We start from the raw sequence: 27,386 nt of genomic DNA, 5'->3' as shown, positions 1-27,386 counted from the left end.
TCTCACTGCCAAGTCCCTTAAAGAAAACTGAGTTTATCCTTGCTGCACCCTGGAACCATGTGCAAGAAGAAGCCATCAGTACTGAAGAATGCTATACTTTATCACCTTGATCACAGATGTTCTTATGTATTTATTTATTATGATTTGTTCACTTTGTATGCACTCTGCTGCCCTCTTAAATTTCAAGTTCCACTCACCCTCCTTCTTCTACCCTTATACCCTTTCTCTATTTCCCTGATAGGGGCCTTCTATCTGACCCTGGTTTATCAGGTCTCATCAAGAATGGCTACATCATCTTCCTCTGTGGCCTGATTCTCAAGGCATTCTTCTCCTTATGTCCTCAGTTCCCTCTAATTATGAAACTTACTCCTTCCTCTCCTGCAGGCTTCCCAGAGTATTGAGAGGAAGGAGAATTTCAATAATGTGTCTTCACATTCTTATTGATATAATAGGCTAGCAGGCTCTAGGGTTCCTTGGGATATTGAGTCTTTAGAGCAGGGAGAAGAGACGGAAACCATATAATTCCTGGGACTGGTTTGGCTGAAACACAGAAAGATCTGTGAGTGTAAAAGGAGAACTGGGTGGGGGGCAATAAAGGATTTGACAGCTGGTGCTGTTCCACACTAGGGTTGCCAACACTCTATGAGCACAGTTGCCTAGGCTGTCCTGCTGGATTAGCAGCTATGTCCTACCAGTTGTCAGTGACCAATTCTCTTGTCTTGGTTTACAATTCAAACTAGTACTTCAAGACAGAGAAGCATATCTGTGTTATATGCCTAGGACACAAGATCAGAAGTATTTCCTGCAGTGGTCCTCAAAGCAAACCCTGTGTTAGTGCCAGGACTGATTGTTCAGAGGAGTCACCTGAGCTCATGATATCTGAGGTAGCTGGGTAAACAGTAGTTCATGGCTAGGATTCTCTGGTGCATAATGAGTTCCTAGAAAGCATGCCTTAAAAAGTTAAACTCTGCCCTCCTTTAGCAGAATCTTTTCTCCACATTAAAATTCATTGTAAATGTTTTTAACATATCATGTTTATTGAGTATGTGAGAAATTCATATGTTATATATTACACTCCTGTTCCATTGCTCCCAGGTTCAAATTTCTACCCATGTGTCACACTAAAATATTTTGTCTTTATAATACATCAAATGAAGTGTGTGATGTTCATAGAGTCACTGAAACATGATCAGAGTTGCAGTGACAATTCCCTTAAAGAAAACTGAATTCATACTTGCTGCACACTGGTACCACCCCCAAGAACTCTGATGGCAGTGAGAATTTCAAAGGGAAATCCCATTTACACCTGAGTGGTTTAAGGGCTCTCTCTGCATAATATCAGACTTTTAGCCTAGAAGTCCCTGCATGTTCTTCCACTTCTTGGTGATATGAATTGCAATGTCCCCTTAAAGCTCATCTATTTACATGTTTAGTCCCCAGTGAAGAAATGTCTGGGACAGGTTAGCAGATATGGACTTGTGAGATAATATAATTCCTATTGGACTTATATTGTAGGAGGGCTTGCTTTGAGGTTGATATGCCAGTGAAAGTGACCAAACAGAATGGAGTCTCTGTCTCTCTGTCTCTGTCACTTTATATCTTTGTTTCTGTAGGTATCAATCTCTTATTTGTGAATCCGTCTCTCTAGCTCTTTCAATCTATATCTTTCTCACTCTCTCTCTCTGCCTGCTGCTTTGTGGTTCAGTATGAAAAACTCTCATTTCTGCTGAAGGACTACAGCAAGTTGTCTGCTTGCTGATGTGAAAACATGGATAGTCTCTGTAAAAATACCTGGGAGGGTTTTCACAATAAGTAATTCACTGACTGAGGATGTATCTGTGCATTTAATAAATAATACTGGAATCTGTGATAATGTGAAATTCATATGTCAAGGAAACGAGACTTTACTAATGACCACTTGAAAGAAATTTGGGACAGATTAACTGAACTAAGATTCCTGGACATGGGAACTGTCATCTTTCAATTGTATGCTTTCAGCTGCCCAGATTGAAGCATGTATGCTCACCCTTTCTCTCAATCAGGTTGTCCTCTTGGCCCTTTTAATAACTAGCTCCAGAAACTCTTTCTGGCATTTACCTGTTTCATTATGTCATTCTCCCTCTGAGCCAATCAGCACCAAACCATTGTGATGTCATAATATTGTAATGCTACAACAGAATTGTGATGTCAGAATACCTCTGTGATGTCATTATAGCATTGTCCTTTCTATTATTGTTATTGTGTATTAGCATTGAGATATAATTGCAGTGTGATGTCATAAGAACTTGTAAAGTCATAATAGCATTGAGATTTCTTAATATCATTGGAAAGTCATACTGTTGGGAAATCATAATAGCATTTTATTTTTTTTTTTAATTTTTTATTTAACTTTTTTTTTATCAGTTACATTTTATTAACTCTGTATCCCAGCCGTGTCCCGATCCCTCATTCCCTCCCAGTCCCTCCCTCCCTCCCTTATCTCCACCGTGCCCCTTTCCAAGTCCACTGATGGGGGGGATCTCCTCCCCATTCATCTGATCCTGTTTTATCAGGTATCTTCAGGACTGGCTGCAAAGCCCTCCTCTGTGGCCTAACAGGACTGCTCCTCCCTTCGGGGGTGGGGAGACCAAAGAGCCAGTCATCGAGTTCCTGTTAGAAATAGTCCCTGTTCCCCTCACTTTGGGAAACCAATTGGTTACTGAGCTACCACAGGCTACCTCTGAGTGGAGGTTCTAGGTTATATCCATACATGGACCTTGGTTGAATGTCAGTCTCAGAAAAGACCCTGTGCCCAGATATATTTGGTCCTTGTGGAGCTCCTATCCTTTCCCCATCAGACTAACTCCCCTTCTTTCTTATGATTCCCTGTACTCTGCCAAAGGTTTGGTCATGAGTCTTTGCTTTGAAAACACTGCTAGTTAGAGTCTTTCAGATGCGCTCAGTAGACTCCTGTCATACGTTCAATGCACATCCCATCTGTCTTTCTAAATGAGGATTGATCATCTTACCCCATGTCCGCTCAATTGATTATCTTTTTTAGGTGTATAGATTTCATTATGTTTATCATATCTTATAGGTCTATATAAGTGAGTATATCCCATGTTTGTCTTTCTCCTTCTGGGATATTTCACTCAGAATGATCTTTTCTAGATCCCACCATTTTCTTGCAAATTTCATGATTTCCTCCTTTTTGATTGCTGAGTAGTATTCCATTGTATAAAAATACCACAATTTCTGTACCCATTCCACCGTTGATGGACATCTGGGTTGTTTCCAGGTTCTGGCTATTACAAATAGAGCTGCTATAAACATGGTTGAGCAAGTGTCCTTTTTGTGTACTTGAACAAACTTTGGGTATATACCTAGCAGTGGTATAGCTGGGTCTGGAGGAAGCACTATTCCTATTTGTCTTAGAAAGCGCCAGATAGCTTTCCAGAGTGGTTGTACCAGTTTACATTCCCACCAGCAGTGGAGCAGGGTTCCCCTTTCTCCACAACCTCTCCAGCATGTGTTATCACTTGAGTTTTTCAACTTGGCCATTCTGATGGGTGTAAGGTGATATCTCAGGGTCGTTTTGATTTGCATTTCCCTGATGGCTAATGAGGATGAGCATTTCTTTAAGTGTTTTTCTGCCATTCGATATTCCTCTGTCGAAAATTCTCTGTTTAGCTCTGTTCCCCATTTTTTAATTAGATTACTTGGATTGCTGCTTTTCAGCTTCTTTAGCTCGACCTCAACAACAACAGAAACAACAAAAAGCCAACACGCACATGGAAACTGAACAACTTACTACTCAATGACAGCTGGGTTAAGGAAGAAATAAAGAAAGAAATTAAAGACTTCCTAGAATTCAATGAAAAGGAAGGCACAACATACCCAAATTTATGGGACACATTGAAAGCAGTGCTCAGAGGAAAATTTATAGCACTAAGTACCTGCAAGAAGAAATTCGTAACATCACATACAAACAACTTAATGGCCCAACTGAAAACCCTAGAACAAAAAGAAGCAGATACACCCAAAAGGAGCAGACGGCTGGAAATAATCAAACTAAGGGCTGAAATCAATCAACTAGAAACAAATAAAACTATCCAAAGAATCAATGAAACAAAAAGCTGGTTCTTTGAGAAAATCAACAAGATAGACAAACCCTTAGCCAAACTAACTAAAAAGCAGAGAGAAACTATCCAGATCAGCAAAATCAGAAATGAAAATGGGGACATAACCACAGACATTGAGGAAATCCAAACAATTATTAGGTCATACTACAAAAGCCTATATGCCACAAAATTTGAGAATCTAAATGAAATGGATAATTTTCTTGAAAGATTCCATCTACCAAAACTAAGTCAAGATCAGGTAGAAAGACTGAATAGCCCTATATCTCCGAAGGAAATCGAAGCAGTCATTAACAGTCTCCCCTCCAAAAAAAGCCCTGGACCAGATGGCTTCAGCGCAGAATTCTACAAGACCTTCAAAGAAGGGCTAACTCCAATTCTCCTCAAGCTATTCCACAAAATAGAAACAGAAGGAACACTACCAAACTCATTCTATGAAGCCACAGTCACCTTAATACCTAAACCACACAAAGACCCAACAAAAAAAGAGAACTTTAGGCCTATCTCTCTTATGAACATTGACGCAAAAATACTCAATAAAATACTTGCAAACCGAATCCAAGAACACATCAAAGATATCATCCACCATGACCAAGTAGGCTTCATCCCAGGCATGCAAGGGTGGTTCAACATACGGAAATCCATCAATGTAATCCACTACGTAAACAAACTGAAGGAGAAAAACCACATGATCATCTCCTTAGACGCCGAAAAAGCATTTGACAAAGTCCAACACCCATTCATGTTTAAAGTCTTGGAGAGATCAGGGATACAAGGCACATACCTAAACATAGTAAAGGCAATATATAGCAAGCCTATAGCTAACATCAAACTCAATGGAGAGAAACTTAAATCAATCCCACTGAAATCAGGGACAAGACAAGGCTGTCCATTGTCCCCATATCTCTTCAACATAGTACTTGAAGTCCTAGCCAGAGCAATAAGACAACTAAAGGAGATCAAGGGGATACAAATCGGAAAGGAAGAGGTCAAAGTGTCACTATTTGCAGATGATATGATAGTATACATGAGCGACCCCAAAAATTCAGCCAGAGAACTCCTTCAGCTGATAAACACCTTCAGCAAAGTGGCAGGATACAAAATCAACTCAAAAAAATCAGAAGCCCTCCTATATACCAAAGACAAAAAGGCTGAGAAAGAAATTAGGGAAACAACACCCTTCACAATAGCCACTAATAACATAAAGTTCCTTGGTGTGACCCTAACCAAGCAAGTGAAAGACCTGTTTGAGAAAAACTTCAAGTCTCTGAAGAAAGAAATTGAAGAAGATATCAGAAGATGGAAAGATCTCCCGTGCTCATGGATTGGTAGGATTAACATTGTGAAAATGGCCATACTGCCAAAAGCAATCTACAGATTCAATGCAATTCCCATCAAAATACGAACTCAATTCTTTACAGACCTTGAAAAAAAGATTCTCAGCTTCATATGGAGAAACAAAAAACCCAGAATCTCCAAAACGATCCTGTACAACAACAGATCATCTGGAGGTATCTCCATTCCTGATCTCAAGCTGTACTACAGGGCAACAGTAATAAAAACTGCATGGTACTGGCATAGAAACAGAAAAGAGGATCAATGGAACCGCATAGAAGACCCAGAAATAAATCCACACACCTATGAATACTCAATATTCGACAAAGAAGCCAATTCCATTCAATGGAAAAAAGACAGCATCTTCAACAAATGGTGCTGGACCAACTGGATGTCTACATGCAGAAAAATGAAAATAGATCCATATTTATCACCCTGCACAAAACTAAAGTCAAAGTGGATCAAGGACCTCAACATAAAACCAGATACCCTAAATCAATTGGAAAAAAAAGTGGGGAACAGCCTAGAACTCATTGGCACAGGAGACAACTTCCTGAACAGAACACCAACAGCACAGGCTCTAAGAGCAACAATCAATAAATGGGACCTCATGAAACTGAAAAGTTTCTGTAAAGCAAAGGATACCGTCATCAAAACAAAACAACTGCCTACAGATTGGGAAAGAATCTTCACTAACCCTTTATCTGACAGAGGACTAATATCCAGTATATACAAAGAACTAAAGAAGCTGAAAATCATAATAGCATTTTAATATAATTCTATTGTGATATCATAACACATAATATCATTGTGATGTCATAATAGCATTATGATGTCATAACATTGTGAAATCATAATACAATTGAGATGTCATAATAGTTTTATGATACCATAATACTTTTGTGATGTTGTAATAGCAATGTTATTTCATATAATTGTAATGTCATAATAGCACTACATAGCATAATAGCATTGTGAAGTCATAATAACTTTGTGATATCATAATAGCATTGTGATATTATAATATCATTTTTTTTCAAATTTCTTTTGTAATATCATAAAACAATCATGTCATAATAGCATTTTGACATTAGAATAGCATTGGGATGTCATGATGAATAATGCTATTGCTATAGTATAATTGCATTTTGAAGTCATCATAGCATTGTGAGGTCATAATACCATTGTGATGTCATCATAGCATATGTAATCATACCGTTGTAAAGTCATAATAGCATTTTGATATCAAAATTTCATTGTGATGTCATAGCACAATCTTGTTTTATTACCTCTCTGTTAATAACATGGTGATATCATACAATTTTGATGTCATAGTTCTTTCTTTTGTCATAATTACATTGTGATATCATAATCTATACATCATCACCTTAATTACAGTTTTCCTTATGTTTTTATTTATTGTGATTGTTCCCTTTGTAACCAATCAGCTGCACCCTCTTCTTCTTCCAGTCCCTCCTCCCTTTCTTCTTTCCCTGTGCTCTTTCTCTAGTTACTGGATAGGGGAGGTCCTCCTCCTCCTTTTATCTGACCCTAACTTATAAAGTCTCAAGAAGGCTTGCTTCATCTTCTTTTTCTGTGGTTTGATTCTCAGGGCATTGTTCTCCTTGTGTCCTCAATTTCCTCTACTTAGGACACTCTTCCTGCCTCCTCTCCTGCAGGATGCCCAGAGCTCTGAGGGGATAGAGAAATTCATATGGAAATACCATTTAGAACTGGGTGTTTTAAAGTCTCTTTCTGCATAATATTGGACTGTGGGTCTCTGTATGCAATTCTGTTTCATGCAGAAGAATGCATCTCTCTGGATCCAAGAACATGACACTGTTCTATCAGTTGAGACAGAGAGCAACATATTTTGTGAATTACAGCCTGGGTTGATTTAAAATTTCTGTAGGATGTCCTGGCCCAACAATTCAATCAACTACAATCCAATCCCCCTAGTTGACTGATGTGGTCAGAAATGATGGCCAAATGGAACTTTATCCTCCACTATTAGCAGACCTACTAATAAGTGAATACATACCATATTTCTTTCTGCATTTTACTTACTTCCCCCAGAATTATTTTTCGTGGTTCTGTCCATTAGCCTGAAAATATCTTAATATCATTTTCTTAGCTGAATTATAATCCATTATGGAAATATTCCTCATTTTCTCCAAAGGAGTGTGTCAGTCCTCTTCTTTAGAACTTGGAAGTAATTGAGACTTTAAACATTATATTGAATGACAAAGTTTTAGGATAACTATGTTCTTCTTAGCCTAGAAGTCCCTCTATCTTCTTCCACTTCCTGGTGATTTGAATTGCAATGTTCCCTGGAAGCTCATCTATTTACATGTTCAGTCCCAAGTCAAGAAATATCTAGGAAGGTTTAGCATCTACAGCCTTGTTAGATAATATATTTCCTTTAGGAGTGATAATATAGGAGGGTTTGCCTCGAATTCGAGGTGCCAATGAAAGTGACTAGACAGAATGGAGTCCCTGTTAATCAGTCTCATTCACTTTATATCTTTGCTTCTGTTGGTCTTGTTCTCTCTATTTCTGAATCTGTCTCTCTAGCACTTTCTCTCTATATCTCCCTCAGTCTCACTTTATCTACCAACCTCTGGTGGCTCAGTATGAAAACCTCTTAGATCTGCTGCAGGACCACAGCAATTTGAATGCTTGCTGACATGTCATCCTGATTGTTTCTGTAAAAATACAAAAAGGACCCAATTAAATGATTTTTTTTCAAAGAGTCACCTTGGTCAGGGAACATTTTCCAGGTAAATATTTCCATGACAGAGGATATATTTGTGCATTTAACAAATACTAATGGAATCTATGATAATATGAAAGTCACATGTCAAAGACATGTGATTTCATTAATGACCACTTGAAAGAAATATGTGACACTTTTACTGAACTAAGTTATACACAGGAGTTGTAATTTCTGGGTTGTGTGCTTTTAGCTGCCCAGATTGAGGCATGTAGGGCTGTTCAGCCTTTCTCTTAAGCAGGCTGTCCACTTGGCCTTTTAGTAACTGGCTCCTAAAACTCTTACTGGCTTTCACCTGTTTCATGACATCATTCACCCGCTCAACCAATCAGCACCTGAGAGAATCTTGAGATTTCCATGGAGATGAGTAAACAAACTTTACTCAGTGTCCAGAATCTCTGATCCTGTGCATACTTGAATTTTTCTTGTGAAAACTAACACTCCTTTATCTCATCCCTTTATCAAGATCCCACACTTTTATTCCTATTTACCTGTGTGACAATGTCAGGTAGGAAATTTCAAGTTTAATGTTTATTTAATCAGAAATTTTCCTAATTAGGGAAGCTTCATAGTGATGTGGGATCAACTGGAATATACCAAATGACAAGGTGGTCTCATAATGTGGTATTGGCTCTGAAATTTTGTAGGTTGTGACTTAGAAATGAACAGTTACTGGTGTTCTCACTAAATGTATCTTCACATTATTATTGAAATAATAGGCTGTCATACCCTATGATTCCCTGCTCTATTGAGTCTTTAAGAGCAGCGAAAACAGGAGGAAATCAAACAATTCCTGGGGCTGGTTTGGCTGAAATGGAGAAAGATGGGTGAGTGTAAAAGGAGAACTGAGGAGCAATAAACTATTTGACAATTGGGTCTCTTCCACACTAGGGTTGAGGTTTGCCTTGACTGACCTGTCCAGTTTGGTAACTGTTTGCTACCAAGAGGTCAATGACAAACCTTTTATTCCTGGGCTCTACAGTAAAAACTGGTCGTTCAAGAAAGAGAAATGTGTCCATGTTTTATGCTTAGGACACAAGAACAGCTGTTTCCTTCTGTGGTCCTCTAGTCAAACCCTCTAAGCATAGTTATACTGCCAGAACTGAATGTTCAGTATGTCATTTGAGCTCAATGGGTCTGAAGTAGCTGAGTAACAACTACCAGGATTCTCTTATATAATGAGTTCCTGGAAAACATGTCTTATAAAGTCAAACTATGCCCCCATTACCACAATCTTTTCTCCATCTTAAGAATCATTGTAAAAGTTGTCAACATATTATTTTTATTGCTTATGTGGAATTTCATACATTATATATTACACTTATTTTTCATTGATCCCAGGTTGAAATTTCTACCCAAGTGTCACAGTAAAATATTTTTAAATACATTATTTGAAGTATGTGTTGTTAATATATTCATTGTAACATGATCAGAGTCTTAGTACTAAGTCCCTTAAAGAAAACTGAGTTCATCTTTGCAGCACCCTGGCTGCAAAGATGAAAAGGAACAAACCCAAAAAGGGAACCATTAATCCTGAAGAGCTCTATACTTCACCATATTTATCGCAGTTTTTCTCATGTATTTATTTATTAAAAGTTTTTTTTTTCATTTTGAATCTCATTCTGCTTCCTACTCTCTCTCTTCTCATTCCAGTCCAACACACTATTCTTCTTCTGCCCCTATTCCTGTTCTCTATTTCCCTGATTGGGATGGTCCTTCCCCTCTTCCCCTCTTCCCCTCCTTCCCCTCTTCTCTGAACCTGATTGGGATGGTCCTTCCCCTCTTCTCTGAACCTAGCTTATCAGGTATCATCAAGGATCTCTGCATCCATTTCCTCTGTGGACTGATTCTCAGGGCATTGTTCTCCTTGTGTCCTCAATTCCCTCTACTTGTGAGACTTTTCCTGCTTCTCTCCTGCAGCCTTCCCAGAGTACTGAGAGGCTGGAGAATTTAATATGGAAGTCCATTTAGGAACTGGGTGTTTTAATTTCTCTTTCTGCATAATATCGGCCTGTGGGTCTCTATATTTAATCCCATTTGATGGAGAAGGATGCAAATAAGATCATCAATATAAGATCATGGCACTGATCTTATATATATATATCAGTTGAGGGCAGAGAGCAGTATATTTTAATAAAAACAGCCTAGGTTTCTTAAATTTACTTTGAATTTTCTGGCCCAACAACTGAACTAACTACCACCCAATCACCCTAGTGGAAGACTTGTTTGGCCATAAGAGATGGCTTATTGGAACTTTATCTCCCACTATTAGGAGACCACCTAATAAGTGAATATATACCATATTTTTCTTTCCCAATTTTAGTTTCTTCACCTAGGATTTTTCCTTGTTCCATCAGTTTGCCTGAAAATATCATGTCATTTTCTTAGCTGAATAATAATCTGTTAAGGAAATATTCAACAATTCCCCCAAAGGAGATTGCCAGTCATCTTCTTTAGTCCTTGGAAGTTGCTGGAACTTTATTCATTATATTGGATGACAAATTATCTGGGTAACTATATTCTTTTAGCCTAGAATTCCCTCCATCTCCTTCCACTTGTTTGTGATTTGAATTGCAATGTCCCCTTGCAGTTCATCTATTTACATGAAGAGTCTCCAGTAAGGAAATATCTGGGAGTATTAGGAGGTTTGGCCTTGTTAGATAATATAATTCCTTTTGGAGTTATATTGTAGGAGGTGGGCTTTGATTCTGATATGCCAACAAGAGTAATCTCAAAGAATGGAGTCTTTGTCTCATGACCTTTATCACATTATACTTTGTTTCTGTTGGTCTAGGTGTCTCTATTACTGAAACTGTTTCTTTACCTCTCTCTCTCAGTCTCCCTTTCACTACCTAGTGCTTGTGGTTAAATATGAAAAGCTCTCAATTCTGTTGAAGGACTACATGAAGATGACTTCTTGCTGACATTACATCCAATGAATGCTTCCTGATGGTATATCCTGGATGGTCTCTGTAAAAATGTAAGCAAGGAGACAATTAAACAATTTTTGTTCAGAAAGTTGCCTTGATCAGGGGGCATTGTCACAGTAGGTATGTGAAATGACTGAAAATATATCTGTGCACTTAACAAATAATAATGGAATCTGTGATGATGTAAAACTCACATGTCTAGGACATGTAACTTTATTAATGACCACTTGAATGACCATATGTGACACTTTTGCTAAACAAAGAGCCTTGGACACAGGAACTATCATCTTTGTGTTGTGTGCTTTCAGCTGCTCAGATTGAGGCATGTATGGCTGCTTACACTTTCTCTAAAGAAAGCTGTTCCCTTTGCCCTTTTAATTACTTGCTCCTGAAACTCTTATTGACTTTAACCTGTTTCATGACATCATTCTCCCTCTCAGCCAATCAGCCCCTGAGAGAATCTAGAGATTTCCATGGAGATGAGTAAACAAACTTTCTTCAGTGTCCAGTATCTCTGTTCATGTGCCTACTTGATTTTTTCTTGTGAAACCAAACAGGCCTTTATTTCATCCCTTTATCCAGACCCCACACCTTTATTGGTGTTTACCTCAGTGACAATGTCAGGTAGGAAATGAAGCTTTAAAGTTTGTTTAATTGGAGAGCTTCCTAAGTAGGGAAGCTTTATAGTGATGTGGGATTAAGGGGAATGTACCAAATGACAAGGTGGTCTACTATTGTGATCTTGGATCTAAAGATTCCTAGGATGTGACTTTGAACTGAGCAGTTAGTCATGTGCTCAATAAATGTACCTTCAGATTCTTATTGATATAATGTGCTGGCAGGGTCTAGTGTTCCCTGTGTATTGAGTCTTTAAGAGCAGGGAAAGAAAAGGAAAACAGACACTCCCTGGGATTCTTTGGCTGGAACAGAGAATGGTCAGTGAGTGTAAAAAGGAGTGTAAAACGGTCAGTGAGGGGCAATGAACTCTTTGACAGCTGTTCCTTTTCCACACTAGTTTTACCAACCCACTATGAGAATGGTTTACTTGGTTGATCTGGCTGTATTGGCAGCTATATCCTACTCAGTGGTCAGTGAGGAACCTTCCTTGTCCTGGGGTTTTCATTGAAAAAATGTTCATTCAGGATAGAAAATTGGTGCATGTTCTAGGACACAAAAGCAGCTGTGTTTCCTGTTGTGGTCCTCCAGACCTAAACATAGTGTTCATGCCTTGACTGCTTCTTCAGAAGTACCACCTGAGCTCATCATGTTTGAGGTAGCTGGGTATCTACTAGTTCATGGATAGGATTCTATGCTACATAATGAGTACTTGGAAAGCATGCCATACAAAGTCAAACTCTACCCTTTTGAGCAGAATCTTTTCTCCACGTTAATGTCAACATATTATTTTATTGCTTTTGTGAGAATATCATATAATATATATTCCACTACTTTTCCACTGTTCCCAGGTACAAATTGCTTCCCATTTGTCTTTATATTTTTTCTTTAAATTACTTCAATTGAATTATGTGTTGTTCATATACTCATTGGAAGATGATCAGAGTCTCCATGCCAAGACCCTTATGAAATGTGAGTTCATCCTGGCCTCACCCTCTTACCACCCCCAAGAAAAAGCCATCATTCCTTAATAGCTCTATTCTTTATCACCTTGAACACAGTATTTCTTATATTTTTATTAATTATGATTTGTTCAATTTGTATCCCTTCTGATGCACACTCCCTCTCCTCCTTTCAGTAAAACCCACACTCTTTCTTCAACCCCTAAGCCATTAGTCTAGTTCCCTGGTTGGGAAGGTCATCCCCCCCTTCTATCTGACCCTAGCTTATCAAGTCTCATCATGGCTACCTGCATCATGTTCCTCTGAGGCCTGATTTTTGGGGCATTATTCTCCTTGTGCTTTAATTCCCTTTATTTGTGACACTCTTCCTGCCTTCTCTCTTATAGGCTTATGCCAGCCCTGAGGGGGGGAGGAGAATTTCATAGGAAAGTCACATTTAGAGCTGGGTGTTTTAAGGTCTCTCTCTGCATAATATTTGACTGTGAGTCTGTTTATGCAATTCCATTTGATACAGAGGTAAGCATCACTGTGGATCCAAAAACATGACACTCATCTATCAGTTGAGGGCAGAGAACAGCATATTTGAATAACAACAGCCTGGGTTGCTTGAAAATTTCCATAGGATGCCCTGGTTCTGTATCTCTATTAACTGCTATGTAATCACCTTGTGGAAGATTGGCTTGATCACAATATATAGCCTATTGGAACTTTATCCCCCACAATTAGGAGACCTACTAATAAGTGAATACATACCATATTTTTCTTTCTGCATTTTAGTTACTTTACCCAGGATTATTTTTGCTGCTACCATCCATTTGCCTGCTAATATCTTTTTGTCATTTTCTTAGGTAAATCATACTTTGTTATGGAAATATTCCACATTTTCCCTAAAGGAGACTGTCAGTCCTAATCTTTAGAACTTGGAAATATTTTGATCTTTAAACATTGCATTGAATGACAAACTATCTGATACCTATGTTCTTTTAGCCTAGAAATCCCTCTATCTTTTTTCCACCTGTTGTGATTTGAATTGCACTGTCCTTTTGAAGCTCATCTATTTATGTGTGGAGTCCCCAGTAAAGATATGTTGGGGAAGGGTTAGGAAGTGTGGCCTTTTTAGATAATATAATACCTTTTTTTCCCCTATTTTTTTCTCAGCCATATTTTCTTTTATATATAGGAGGGCTACTGAATTTTTTTTTTTTTTAGTTTTTTTTTTTTTTTTTTTTTTTTGTTTTTTTTTTTTTTTTTTTTTTTTTTTTTATCCAGCCACTTTGCTGAAGGTGATTATCAGCTGTAGGAGTTCTCTGGTAAAATTTTTTGGGTCACTTGGGTATGCAACAATAACATCTGCAAATAGTGATACTCTGACTTCTTCCTTTCTGATTTCTATCCACTTGATCTTTTTTCAATTGTATTATTGCTCTAGCAATGACTTCAAGAACAATGTTGAAGAAATATGGAGAGAGTGGGAGTCTTAACTTGTCCCTGATTTCAGTGGGATTGATTTAAGTTTCTCTCTGTTTAGGTTGATGTTGGCTATAGGCTTGCTGTTTATTGTCTTTACTGTATTTATATATGTGCCTTGTACCCCTGATCTCTCCAATATTAAAACATGAATGGATTTTAGATTTAGTCAAATGCTTTTTCAGCATCTAAGGAGATTGTCATGTGTTTTTTTTTTCTTTCAATTTGTTAATATGGTGTATTACATTAATGGATTTCCATGTATTGAACCACCCCTGCATAACTGGGATGAAGACTAATTAGTCATAGTGGATGATATCTTTGATGTGTTCTTGTATTTGGTCAAAGACATAACGTACCATGGTGTACTTACTTGCTTATCCTAGCAAGCAAGTCAAAGACCTGTATGAAAATAATTTCAATTCTATGAAGAAAGAATTAGAAGAAGATATCAGGAGATGGAAAGAGCTCATAACTTGGCAGGATTAACATAGAAAAATGGCCCTCTTACCAAAAGCCATCTACAAATTCCAATGCAATTCCCAAAAAAATTCCCAACACAATTATTTACAGACCTTGAAAGAAAATTCTCAACTTCATATGGAAAAAACAAGAAACCCAGAATTGCAAAAAAATCCTCTACAATAAATCATCTTCTGGATATATGTCGATCCCTGATCTCTTGTTTTACTATAGAGCAACAGTAATAAAAACTGCATGGTACTGTCATAGAAACAGAATGATGGATCAATGGAACAAAATAGAAGACCCACAAATAAATCCACTCTCTATGGACACCTGAGTTTTGACAAAGAAGCCAAAACCATACAATGATTGATAAAAGACAGCATCTTCAACAAATGGTCCTGGTCTAACTGATGTCTACATGTGGAGAAATGTAAATAGATCCAGGTTTATCACCCTGCACAAAACTAAAGTGCAAGTGGATCAAAGACCTCAACATAAAACCAGTTATATTAAATTGGTTAGAAGAAAAAATGGGGAAGAGCCTTGAACTGTTTGGCACAGGAGACAACTTCCTGTACAGAACACGAACAGCACAGGCTCTAAAAGCAACAATCAGTACATGAAACTTCATCAAACTGAAAAGCTTCTGTAAAGCAAAGGACACAGTCATCAAAACAAAATGAATTACTACAGATTGGGAAACAATCTCAACCCACCCTCTATGTAACAGAGGACTAGTATCCAGTATGTATAAAAAACTAAAGAAGTTGAAAAAGGACAAATCAGATACTCCAATTTAAAAAAATGGGGAACAGAGCTGAACAGAAAATTCTCCATGGAGGAATATTGAATGGTAGAGAAACACTTAAGGAAATGCTCATTGTCATTAGCCATCAGGGAAATGCAAATCAAAAGGACCCTGAGGTTGCACCTTACACCCATCAGAATGTCCAAGATCAAAAACTCAAATGACAACACTTGCTGGAGAGGTTGTGGACAATGGGAAACCTTCCTCCACTGCTGGTGAGAATGTAAACTTGTACAACCATGCTGTAAATAATTCTGGTGCTTTCTCAGACAACTAGGAATAGCAGTTCCTCAAGATCCAGCTATTCCACTCCTAGGCATATATCCAAAATGGGCTCAAGTGTACAATAAGGACATGTGCTCAAACATGTTTGTAGCAACTTTATTTTTAATAGACAATGTGGAAACAACCCAGACACCACACACTTACTGAAAAATGGATACAGAAATCGTGGTATTTTTAGAAATTGAAATATCATGCAGCAATTAAAAAAGAAAAAGGAAATCATGAAATTTGCAGGTAAATGGTAGAAACTGGAAAAGATCATCCTGAGTGAGCTATCCCAGAAGGAAAAAGACACACTGCTATGTACTGACTCATGTAGACATATAATATAGGATAAACCTACTATAATATGTACACTTAAAGAAACTAATCAAGAAAGAGGACTCTGGCTAAGATGCTCAATCCCTATTCCCAAAAGCAAAGAGATCACACATCAGGAGAAGGAGAAAACAGGAAAGAAGTTAGGAGCCTGCCACAGGGAGCCTCTGCAAGGCTCTGACTGAGCAAATGCTCAGACTTATGGCCAACTGATGGGCAAAGTCCATGGAATGTAATGAAAGAAATGGTAAATAGTAATATCTGGAGAGGACAGGAGCTCCACAAGAAGAGCAACCTAACCAAAAAATCTGAGCACAGGGGTATTTCCTGAGACTCATACTCCAAATGAGGACCATGCATGGAGATAAACTAGAGCTCCTGTACAAATATAGCCCATGGCAGTTCAGTGTCCAAGTGGGTTCCATAGTGATAGCAATGTGGACTGCCTCTGACATGCACTGATTAGCCTGCTCTTTGATCAAATCACCCTGATGGGGGAACAGCCTTAACAAGCCACAGAGGAAGACAATGCAGCCACTGCTAATGAGGTCTGATAGACTTGCATCAGAAGGAAGGAGAGGAAGATCTCACCTAATAGTGGACTTGTGAAGGAGCATAGGTAGAGAATGGGGAGGGAAGGAGAGAATAGGAGGGGCGTGAGAAGGGATTATGAGGGGATTCAAAGAGAATGAAGTATAATTAATAAAAATTAAAACAAAAATATTGAAAAATATATTTTCTTTTGGTGTTATAGTATAGGAGGATGTGCTTAGAGGTTGATATGCCAATAAAAGTGGCCAGACAGAATGTAGTCTCACTCTCTCAGCCTCTGCCAATTTATGTCTGTGTTTCTGTCTGTTCAGGTCTCTTTATTTCTGAATCTGTTGCCCTACCCCATTCTCTCTCTGTCTCCCTCTCTCTGCCTGCAGCTTCAGGTTCAGTATGAAAATCTCTCAGTTCTGCTGTAGGACTGCAACAAGATGACTGCTTGCTAACATGACATTCTGGATGGTCTCTGAAAAAATATAAGCAAGGTCCCATTTAAACAGTTTTTTTTTCAAAGAGTTGCCTTGATCAGGGAACATTTTCCCAGGAAGTAATTCACTGACTGAGGACATATCTGTTCATTTAATTAAATCTAATAAAATCTGTGATAATGTGAAACACACATGTCAAAGACTACTGACTTTATTAATGACACTTGAAAGAAATATATGACAATTTTCCTGAAATAAGAGTCTGGACATAGCAACTGTCATCTATGGGTTTGTGGTTTCAGCTGAACAGATTGAGGCATGTAGGTCTGCTCAGCCTTTCTCTAAAGCAGGCTGTCAACTTGGCCTTTTTAATAACTGGCTCCGGCTTTCACCTGTTGCATGACATCATTCTCCTTCTGAGAAAATCAGCACCTGAGAGAATCTTGAGGTTTCCCTGGAGATGAGTAAACAAACTTTCATAGGTTTCCAGTATCTCTGGCACAGATGACTTTTTCTTGCAAAACCCAAGAAACCATTATCTCATCACTTTTTAACACATCCCACAACTTACTCCTTTTTACCACTGTGACAATGTCAGGTAGTAAATGAAATTTTAATGTTTATTTAACTGGACAGGTTTGTAAGTAGGGAAGATTTATAGAGATGTGGGATTAAGGGGAATGTACCAAATTAGAAGGTGGTCTCCTACTGTGCCCTTGGAACTGAAATTTCCTAGTATGTGACTTAGAATTGAGCAGTTACTCATGTACTCAATAAATGTACCTTCAGATTCTTATTGATATAATAGGGTGGCTGGGTCTAGGGTTCCCTGAAATATAGAGTCTTTAAGAATGGAGAAATAGAAAAAAACCTGATAATTCTTGGGACTTGTTTGGTTGAAACAGAAAGAGATAAGTGTATATAAAGTGAGACATTAGTGGCAATCAACTGTTTGACAGTTGATGCTGTTCCACATTAGTGTTGCTAACCTTCTATGAGCAGGATTACCTTGGCTGTCCTGGCTGCATTGGCAGCTGTGTCCTACAGAGTAGTCAGTGAGCAAGCTTCATATGGTTCTGATGTTTAAACTTTAAAATGGTCCTTCAGAACAAAGAGATGTTTCCGTGTTATATTATATGCCCAGCAAACACAGCAGCCAGGTTTCTTGCTGTGTTCCCCCAGACAAACCCTCTAAACATATTGTTTGTGCCAGGACTGTTTTTTCAGTGCTGCCACCTGAGCTCATGGGGTATGAGATAGCTGGGTAACCAATAATTCATGGCTAGGATTCTTTGCTACATATATAGTTCCTGGAAAAAAATGTCTTAAAATTAAAAAGTCTGCCCTCCTTTAGTCGAATCTATTCTCCATGATAAAGTCATTGTAAAATTTTCAACATATTATTATTATTGATTATGTGGAAATTTCATATAATATACATTGTATACCTTTTCCCTTGCTTCTAGTTTCAAATTCCTACCCATGTGTCACACTAATTTTTTTTCATTAAAATACATTAATTGAAATATGTGTTGTTCATATACTCATTGAAACATGATCACAGTCTCAGTGCCAAGTCCCTTAAAGAAAACTGAGTTCATTCTTGCTGTATGCTACTACGACCCCAGTAAGAAACCATCAGTCCTGAAGAGCTCTATAGCTCTATAGCTCTGAGTTGATCAAGCTCATCAACTTGGTCACAGTTTTTCTCATGTATTTATTTATAATGATATTTGTTCAATTTGTATCCTCCATACTGCTTCCTCCCCTTCTCCTGCCCATCCCACCATGCCTCCTTCATCTACCCAAATGCCTTTTCTTTAGTACCCTGATAGGGAAGTTGATCCTCCCCTTTCTTTTTTTATTTAACTTTTATTAATTACACTTTATTCATTTTGTATCCCCCTATAAGCCCCTTCCTCCTCCCCTCCCGGTCCCACCCTCTCCCCCTTTCTGCATGCATGCCCCTCCCAAAGACCGCTGATAGGGGAGGTCCTCCTCTCCTTTCTGATCTTCCTTTATCAGTTCTCATCAGAAGTGGCTGCATTGTCAGGGTTCTAGGTGATCTCCATGAATAGTCGTTGGTTGGAGTATGAGTCTCTGGGAAGTTCCCTGTGTTCAAATTTTGTTGTTCTGTTGCTCTTCTTGTGGAGTTCCTATCCTCTTCAGCTCTTACTATTTCCCACTTCTTACAAAAAAATCCATTTACTCTGCCTGACAGTTGGCAATCAGGCTCAGCATCTGCTTTGACACTCTGCAAGGCAGAGGCTTTCAGAGCCCCTCTGTGGTAGGTTCCTAGGTTATTTCCTGTTTTCTTTGTCTTCTGATGTCCATCCTCTTTGCCTTTCATGAAATGGATTGAACATTTTAGTTACTGTCTTCTCTTTTGCTTAGTATGTATAGATGTACAGATTTTGGTGGGTTTATTCTAAGTTGTATGTTTATATGACTGAGTATATACCATGTGTGTCTATAGCTTCTGGGACAACTCACTCAGGATGATCCTTTCCAGGTCCCACCATTTACCTGCAAATTTCATAATTTCCTTATTTTTCATTGCTGAGTAATACTCCATTGTATTACTCCATTGTATTACATTGTACATAGATGTACCACAGTTTCTGCATCCATTTTCCAATTGAGGGGCATCTGGGCTGTTTCCAGCTTCTGGCTATTACAAATAAAGCTGCTACAAACATGGTTGAGCAAATGTCCTTTTTGTGTACTTGAGCCTCTTTTGGATATATGCCCAGGAGTGGTATGGCTGGGTCTTTAGGAAGCGCTATTCCTAGTTGTCTGAGAAAGCGCCAGATTGATTTCCAGAGTGGTTGTACAAGTTTACATTCCCACCAGCAGTGGAGAAGGGTTCCCCTTTCTCCACAACCTCTCCAGCATGTGTTGTCACTTGAGTTTTTGATCTTGGCCATTCTGATGGGTGTAAGGTGAAATCTCAGGGTTGTTTTGATTTGCATTTCCCTAATGGCTAGTGAGGTTGAGCATTTCTTTAAGTGCTTCTCTGCCATTCAGTATTCCTCTCCAGAGAATTCTCTGTTTAGCTCTGTTCCCCATTTTTTAAGTGGATTACTTGGTTTGCTGCTTTTCAGCTTCTTTAGTTCTTTATATATACTGGATATGAGCCCTCTGTCAGATAAAGGGTAGGTGAAGATTCTTTCCCAATCTGTAGGTGGTCGCTTTGTTTTGATGACGGTGTCCGTTGCTTCACAGAAGCTTTTCAGTTTCATGAGGTCCCATTTATTGACTGTTGCTCTTAGAGCCTGTGCTGTTGGTGTTCTGTTCAGGAAGTTTTCCCCTGTACCAATGAGTTCTAGGGTATTTCCCACTTTTTTTTCAAGCCGATTTAATGTGTCTGGTTTTATGTTGAGGTCTTTGATCCACTTGGACTTCAGTTTTGTGCAGGGTGATAAGTATGGATCTATTATCATTTTTCTACATGTAGACATCCAGTTAGACCAGCACCATTTGTTGAAGATGCTATCTTTTTTCCATTGTATGGTTTTGGCGTCTTTGTCAAAGATCAGGTGTCCATAAGTGTGTGGGTTTATTTCTGGGTCCTCTGTTTGGTTCCACCATTTGATCCACCATTCTGTTTCTATGCCAGTACCATGCAGTTTTTATAACTGTTGCTCTATAGTACAGCTTGAGATCATGGATGGATATACCTCCAGAAGATCTTTTATTGTAGAGGATTGTTTTATCAATTCTGGGTTTCATGTCATTTCAGATGAAGTTGAGAATTTTTCTTTCCAGGTCTGTAAAGAATTGTGTTGGCAATTTGATGGGAATTGCATTAAATCTATAGATTGCTTTCGGTATGATGACCATTTTTACTGTGTTAATCCTGCCAAGTCATGAGTATGGGACATCTTTCCATCTTCTCATATCTTCGAATTCTTTCTTCAGAGGCTTGAAATTTTTCATACAAGTCTTTAACTTGCTTGGTTAGGGTTACACCAAGGTCCTTCATGGCATTCGTGGCTATTGTGTGGGTTTTTTTTTTTTTCTCTTATTTCTTCCTCAGCCCTTTTGTCTTTTGTATACAGGAGGGCTATTGATTTTTTTTTTTAGTCAATTTTGTATCCAGCCACTTTGCTGAAGGTGTTAATCAGCTGAGTACCCTCAGAGAGTTTTGGGGGTGTGGGGGTGTTAATCAGCTGAGTACCCTCAGAGAGTTTTGGGGGTCATTCATGTATACTATCATATCATCTGCAAATAGTGATAATTTGACTTCTTCCTTTCCAATTTGTATCCCCTTGATCTCCTTCAGCTGTCTTTTTGCTCAAGCAAGGACTTCCAGCAGAATTTTGAAGAGATATGGAGAAAGTCTTGTCCCTTTCAGTGGGATTGTTTTAAGTTTCTCTCTGTTCAGTTTGATGTTGGAGATATCCTTGCTGTATATTGCCTTTACTATTTGTATATATTTGCCTTGTATCCCTGATCTCTCCAATACTTTAAACATGAGTGGATGCTGGATTTTGTCAAATGTTTTTCAGCATCTAGGGAGATTATCATGTGTTTGTTTTTTCTTTCAGTTTGTTAATATGGTGGATCACATTGATGGATTTGCCTATATTGAATCACCCCTGCATACCTGGGATGAAGCCTACTTGGTCATAGTGGATAATATCTTTGATGTGTTTTTATATTCGGTTTGCAAGTATTTTGTTAAGTATTTTTGCATCAATGTTCATAAGGGACATTGGCCTGAAATTGTCTTTCTTTGTTGAGTGTTTCTGAGGTTTAGGTACCTAAGTGACTGTAGCTTCATATAATGAGTTTGGTAATGTTCCTTCTGTTTCTATTTTGTGGAATAGTTTGAAGAGAATTGGAGTGAGCTCTTCTTTGAAAGTCTGGTAGAATTCTTTGCTGAACCATCTGGTCCTGGGCTTTTTTTGGATGGGAGACTTTTCACTGCTTCTATTTCTTTGGGGGATATAGGACTATTTAATTGATTTACCTGGTCCTGATTCAGCTTTGGTAATTCAAATTGATCAAGAAAATTATCCATTTCATTTAGATTTTCACATTTTTTGGCATATAGACTTTTGAAGTAAGTCTTGATGATTGGATTTCCTCAGTGTCTGTAATTATGTCCCCCTTTTCATTTCTGATTTTGTTGATTTGGGTGGTGTCTCTCTGCCTTTTAGTTAGTTTGGCTAAGAGTTTGTCTATCTTGTTGATTTTCTCAAAAAAACAGTCTTGGTTTCATTGATTCTTTGAATTGTTTTATTTGTTTCTAATTGATTGATTTCAGCCCTGAGTTTGAGTACTTCAAGCTGTCTACTCATTTTTTGGTGTGTCTGTTTCTTCTTTTTCTAGGGTTTTTAAGTGGGCCATTAAGTTACTTGAATGAGCTCTCTCCAATTTTTTCGTGAAGTCACTTATGAACTTTCATATTAGCACTGCTTTCTTTGTGTTCCACAGGTTTGGGTATGTTTGTCTTCATTTTCATTGATTTCTAAGAAGACTTTAATTTCTTTCTTTATTTCTTCCCTGACTCATCTGTCATTTAGTAACAAGTTGTTGAGTTTCCATGTGTGTGTATCCTTTTTGCTATTTCTGTTGTTGAGATCCAGCTTTATTCCATGGTGATCAGACAAGATACAAGGGATTTTTTCAATCTTCTTTTATCTTTTCAGGCTTGCTTTGTGATCAACTATATGGTCTATTTTGGAGAAGGTTCCATGAGGTGTTAAGAAGAAGGTAAATTCTTTTGTGTTTGGGTGTAAATGTCTGTGAAGTCCATTTGATTCATGACCTCTGTCAGAGTTATTGTTTCTTTGTTTAATTTCTTTTTTGTTGACCTGTCCTTTGTTGAGAGTTGGGTGTTGAAGTCTCCCACTATTAATGTGTGGGGACCTATATATGGTTTAAATTTTATCAATGTTTCTTTTATAAATGTGGATGCTCTTGTATTTGGGGCATATATGTTCAGGATTGTGATGTCTTCCTGGTGGAATTTTCCCTTGATGAGTACGAAGTGTCCTTTGCCATCTCTTTTTATAAATTTTGGTTGAAAGTCTTTTTTATCAGATATTAGAATGGCTACTCCTGCTTGTTTCTTGGGTCCATTTGCTTGGAAAGTCATCTGCCAACCTTTTACCCTCAGGTAATGTCTATCTTTGTGCCTTAGGTGTTTTTCTTGTATGCAACAGATTGCTGTGTTTTGTTTACATATCCATTCTGTTAATCTGTGTCTTTTTACTGGAGAGTTGAGTCCATTGATGTTGAGAGAGATTAATGACCAGTGCCTGTTAGATCCTTTGATTTTGATGTTGGCTGTGGTTATAAGGTTTTGTGATTTGTTGCTTTTTGTATTACTGTAGTAAGGTCAATTATTTCCTGTGTTTTCTCGACAGAAGCTAATTTTCTTGGGTTATTTTCCTTCCAGTGACTTCTGTAATGCTGGATTTGTGTGTAGGTATTGTTGAAATTTGTTTTTGTCTTTGAATATGTTGTTTTCTCCATCTATGAGGACTGAGACTTTTGCAGGGTAAAGTAGCCTGGGCTGACACCTGTGTTCTCTTAGGGGTGTATGATATCCATCCAGGCCCTTCTAGCTTTCATAGTCTCTGTTGAAAAGTCAGGTGTTATTCTAATGGGTTTGCCATTATACATTACTTGGCCTTTTTCCCTTGCAGCTTTTAGTATTTTGTCTTTGTTCTGTATACTTTCTGTTTTGATTATTATGTGGTGGGAGGATTTTCTTTTCTGATCAAATTTGTTGGGTGTTTTGTAGGCCTCATGTATTCTTATTGGCCTCTCCTTTAACCTGGGAAAATTTTTTTCAATAATTTTGTTGAAACTATTTTCTGGGCCTTGGAGCAGGGAGTCTTTTTTTCCTCTATACCTATTATCCTTAGGTTTTGTCTTTTCATATTGTCTTGGATTTCTTGGAAGTTCTGTGTCAGGAATTTTTTGGATTTAACATTTTCTTTGACAGATACATCAATTTCTTCCGTTGTATCTTCTACACCTGAGAGTCTTTTTTCCATCTCTTGTAGTCTGTTGGTTATGCTTACCTCTGTGGTTCCTGTTTTCTTCTCTAAATTTTTCCTCTCCATTATTTCCTCCATTTGTGTTTTCTTTAATTTTTCCAGTTCTATCTTCAGGTCTTGATTTTTTTTATTTTATTTTTTATCAGTTACATTTTATTAACTCTGTATCCCAGCCGTGTCCCGATCCCTCATTCCCTCCCAGTCCCTCCCTCCCTCCCTCATCTCCACAGTGCCCATTTCCAAGTCCACTGATGGGGGGACCTCCTCCCCATTCATCTGATCCTATTTTATCAGGTATCTTCAGGACTGGCTGCAAAGCCCTCCTCTGTGGCCTAACAGGACTGCTCCTCCCTTCGGGGGTGGGGAGACCAAAGAGCCAGTCATTGAGTTCCTGTTAGAAATAGTCCCTTTTCCCCTCACTTTGGGAAACCAATTGGTTACTGAGCTACCACAGGCTACATCTGAGTGGAGGTTCTAGGTTATATCCATACATGGTCCTTGGTTGAATGTCAGTCTCAGAAAAGACCCTGTGCCCAGTTGTTTACTTCACCTGTCTGATTGTATTTTTCTCTTTTTCTTTTAGTTCCTTCAACTCTGTTTTTTTTATTTCTTTTAGTGATTTAATTGTTTCTTCTCTGAAGGCTACAAGGTGTTTGGCTGCATCTTCCCATATTTCTTCACCGATGGCCATAATCTGCTTGTCTTTAACTTCCTCCATTTCTTTATAGATAGCCATGATCTGTTTGGTTTTATCTTCCTCTAATTCTTTATGTATTTTATTTGTTTTCTCTATTATCCTCTTCATCAGCATAGATGTAAGGTCATCTTGATTTTCTATTATGCTGCATTGTCTAGGGCTGTTTGACCCTGGATGGCTGGGTTCCTGAGATGCCATACTGTCTTTTTTTGGTTGAGCTTTTACGATGACCTCATTGGGCTATTTTAGGTGTTGGCTGTTAGTTTCTGTGCTTCCTGGAGTCCTGAGGTAGGGAGAATCTTGTTGGCCGGAAGATGATATTTCCTGAAGGAGTCCTCCTCTGCTTTTTGGGTATGGTCACTGTATGGCCAGTGATTCTCAGGAATTGCCACTGCTCACCTCAGGTGTATAGACCTGAGTAGTAGCTGTGGTCTTTGTTACACAGGGGGGGGTGGTGTCTCCTCTTACCCATAGAAGTCCTCAAGACAGCTGCCCCACTGCTGGGTTTCTCATTATAAATTTAGTGAGCTGCTGCTGTTTTGACAGATTTCCAAGTACAGTCCTCTTGAAGAACCTGCTGATTCCCTAGCTTTGGGGTTTTCTCCCAACAAGAAAACTCAGTCTGTTGTCCTGGGGCACACAGTTCTGTCCAGGAAAGTGAGAGGAGCACCCAGCAAGTCTCTGGGCCAGAGGCTGAGTGCTTTGCTCTGGGCATGGAGAATGTGCACCTAGGTTGAATTGGCACCTAGGGGTGCCACTCTGGTCTAGAGGCTGTTAACTGAGGGTTCTACTCTGGTTTGAAGGCTGGGTGCCTCACTCTGGACCAGAAGCTGTGTGTCCCTGTCTGGGATGTTGGCTGCAGGCACTGCTCTGGTCTGGACACTGTGGGTGCAGCCCTCTTGAAGGACCAGGGATTCCCATAGTTTTGTCAGTCTTGCTAGGGATAACTGGTTTTGATTCTTGTCACAGTATCTGAGGGCTGCTGTAATGGCACTCTGGCTTTTGTAGGTCTGAGGATGCAGCTGTGTGCCCCAGTGCCCTAAGGGTATTCAATAATGGAAGCTGAGCACAGCGCTCCTGCCTGCATTAGAAAGCTTGAGCCTAGAGTCTGCATGATTCCAGAAAGTCGGTGGTGGGTGTCCTGAGCTTTAGACCTGATGATCCCCCCACCCCGCTGTGGGGTTTCTTCCTGCCAGGTACACCTAGTCTTTGCTTTGGGACCACTGATCTGTCTGCGGTGGCGAGTAGACCCCACAGACACAGACTCCTACCCATGGCTCTGCCCTTCTGGTCTTTGGGAGCCTGGGTGTCTGCCTAAATTGGGTAAGTTTCCTTAGACCTTTTCAGGGTGGTGATATCAGCTGAGTGCTCTGAGATCAGACCAGCCTTTTCACTCCCTGTGGGTTTGCATCCAACAGTGAAACTCAGTCTCTGGTCCCCTGGGGCCCAATGTTCTATCTAGGCTGGCAAATCAGGTACCCAGGCAGGGCTTTGTGCTGGAGCCTGAGTTCCCTGGCTCTCACTCCAGGCTGGCTCCTGGGGTACCTGTGGAACCCAAGTCTTTTCCAGGGGATGTCTGGGTGACCTAAGGTCAGTCCCAATTGTTTCCTGCTCCATGGGGTTATCTCTTGACTGGAAAATCCAGTCTGTGATGTTGTGTGCCCACATTTCAGTCTGGAACCATGACCAGATCACACTGGCTTGTGAATCTGGGCTGGTGACCAAGCATCTGGTGAAATGGGGATCTCTTCCAGGGCTTAGCTGGGTGAGTTAAAAGCCGATTGAATCCCCCACCATGGGGTATCCTCTCACCTGGGAAACACAGCTATTTTATGGCTGCAAGTTCTGATTGCTGGTCACTGTGCTGATCCTGCTGTGCTGCTGCTCAGAATGAGAGTCCTCCTGGTGCGGCCATCTTGCCCCACCCTCACTCTTCCCCTTTCTATCTGAACCTAGCATATCAGGTCTCATCAAGGATAGCTGGACCATCTTCTTCTGCGGCCTGATTATCAGGGCATTGTTTTCTTTCTGTCCTCAATTTCCTCTACTTATGACAGTTTTTCTGCCTCCTCTCCTGCAGGGTTTACAGAACTCTGAGGGGATGGAGGAGAATTTAATAGGGAAATCCCATTTATACCTGTGTGTTTTTGCATGATATCAGACTATGGGTCTCTGTACGCAATACCATTTGATGCAGGAAGAAAGAAGCATCTCTGTGGATCAAAGAACATGACACTGATCTATGAGTTGAGGGCTGATAGGAGCATATTTTAATAAAAACAGCCTGAACTGATTGAAAATTTCAATAGGATGCCCAAAAGCTCAATTCATTGCATCCAATACCCCTAGAATAAAATGGGTTTGGTCAGAATTAGATCCCTATTGGAACTTTATCTCCCAGTATTATGTGATCTCCTATTAAGTGAATGCATATCTTATTTGTCCTCTGCTTTTTGGTTACTTTACCCATTATGAATTTTCCTGGTTTCACATATTTGCCTGAAAATATCATGTCATTTCACAGCTGAAAAATACTCAGTTATGGAGATATTCCACATTTTCCCCAAAGGAGATTGTAAGTCCTCTTCTTTAGAACTTGGAAGTTGCTGGAATTTTA

General features: G+C 39.1%; 1 long non-coding RNA gene across 2 annotated transcripts in view; it reads left to right on the top strand.

Moving 5' to 3' along the window:
- Nucleotides 1–27,386, top strand: part of LOC132651872 (uncharacterized) — a 47,244-nt gene that overhangs the window by 15,573 nt on the left and 4,285 nt on the right. The window contains exon 3 of one of the 2 annotated variants that reach the window (XR_009589422.1): nt 22,714–22,777. The exons of the other annotated variant lie outside the window; for it this stretch is intronic. This is a non-coding gene — a long non-coding RNA (uncharacterized LOC132651872). The remainder of the gene's footprint in view (nt 1–22,713; nt 22,778–27,386) is intronic. 2 annotated transcript variants of the gene reach the window in all.

The sequence above is a fragment of the Meriones unguiculatus genome, assembly GCF_030254825.1.
Source record: "Meriones unguiculatus strain TT.TT164.6M chromosome Y unlocalized genomic scaffold, Bangor_MerUng_6.1 ChrY_unordered_Scaffold_32, whole genome shotgun sequence".
Taxonomy (NCBI): domain Eukaryota; kingdom Metazoa; phylum Chordata; class Mammalia; order Rodentia; family Muridae; genus Meriones; species Meriones unguiculatus.
This window is presented reverse-complemented; position numbering and strand designations above follow the sequence as displayed.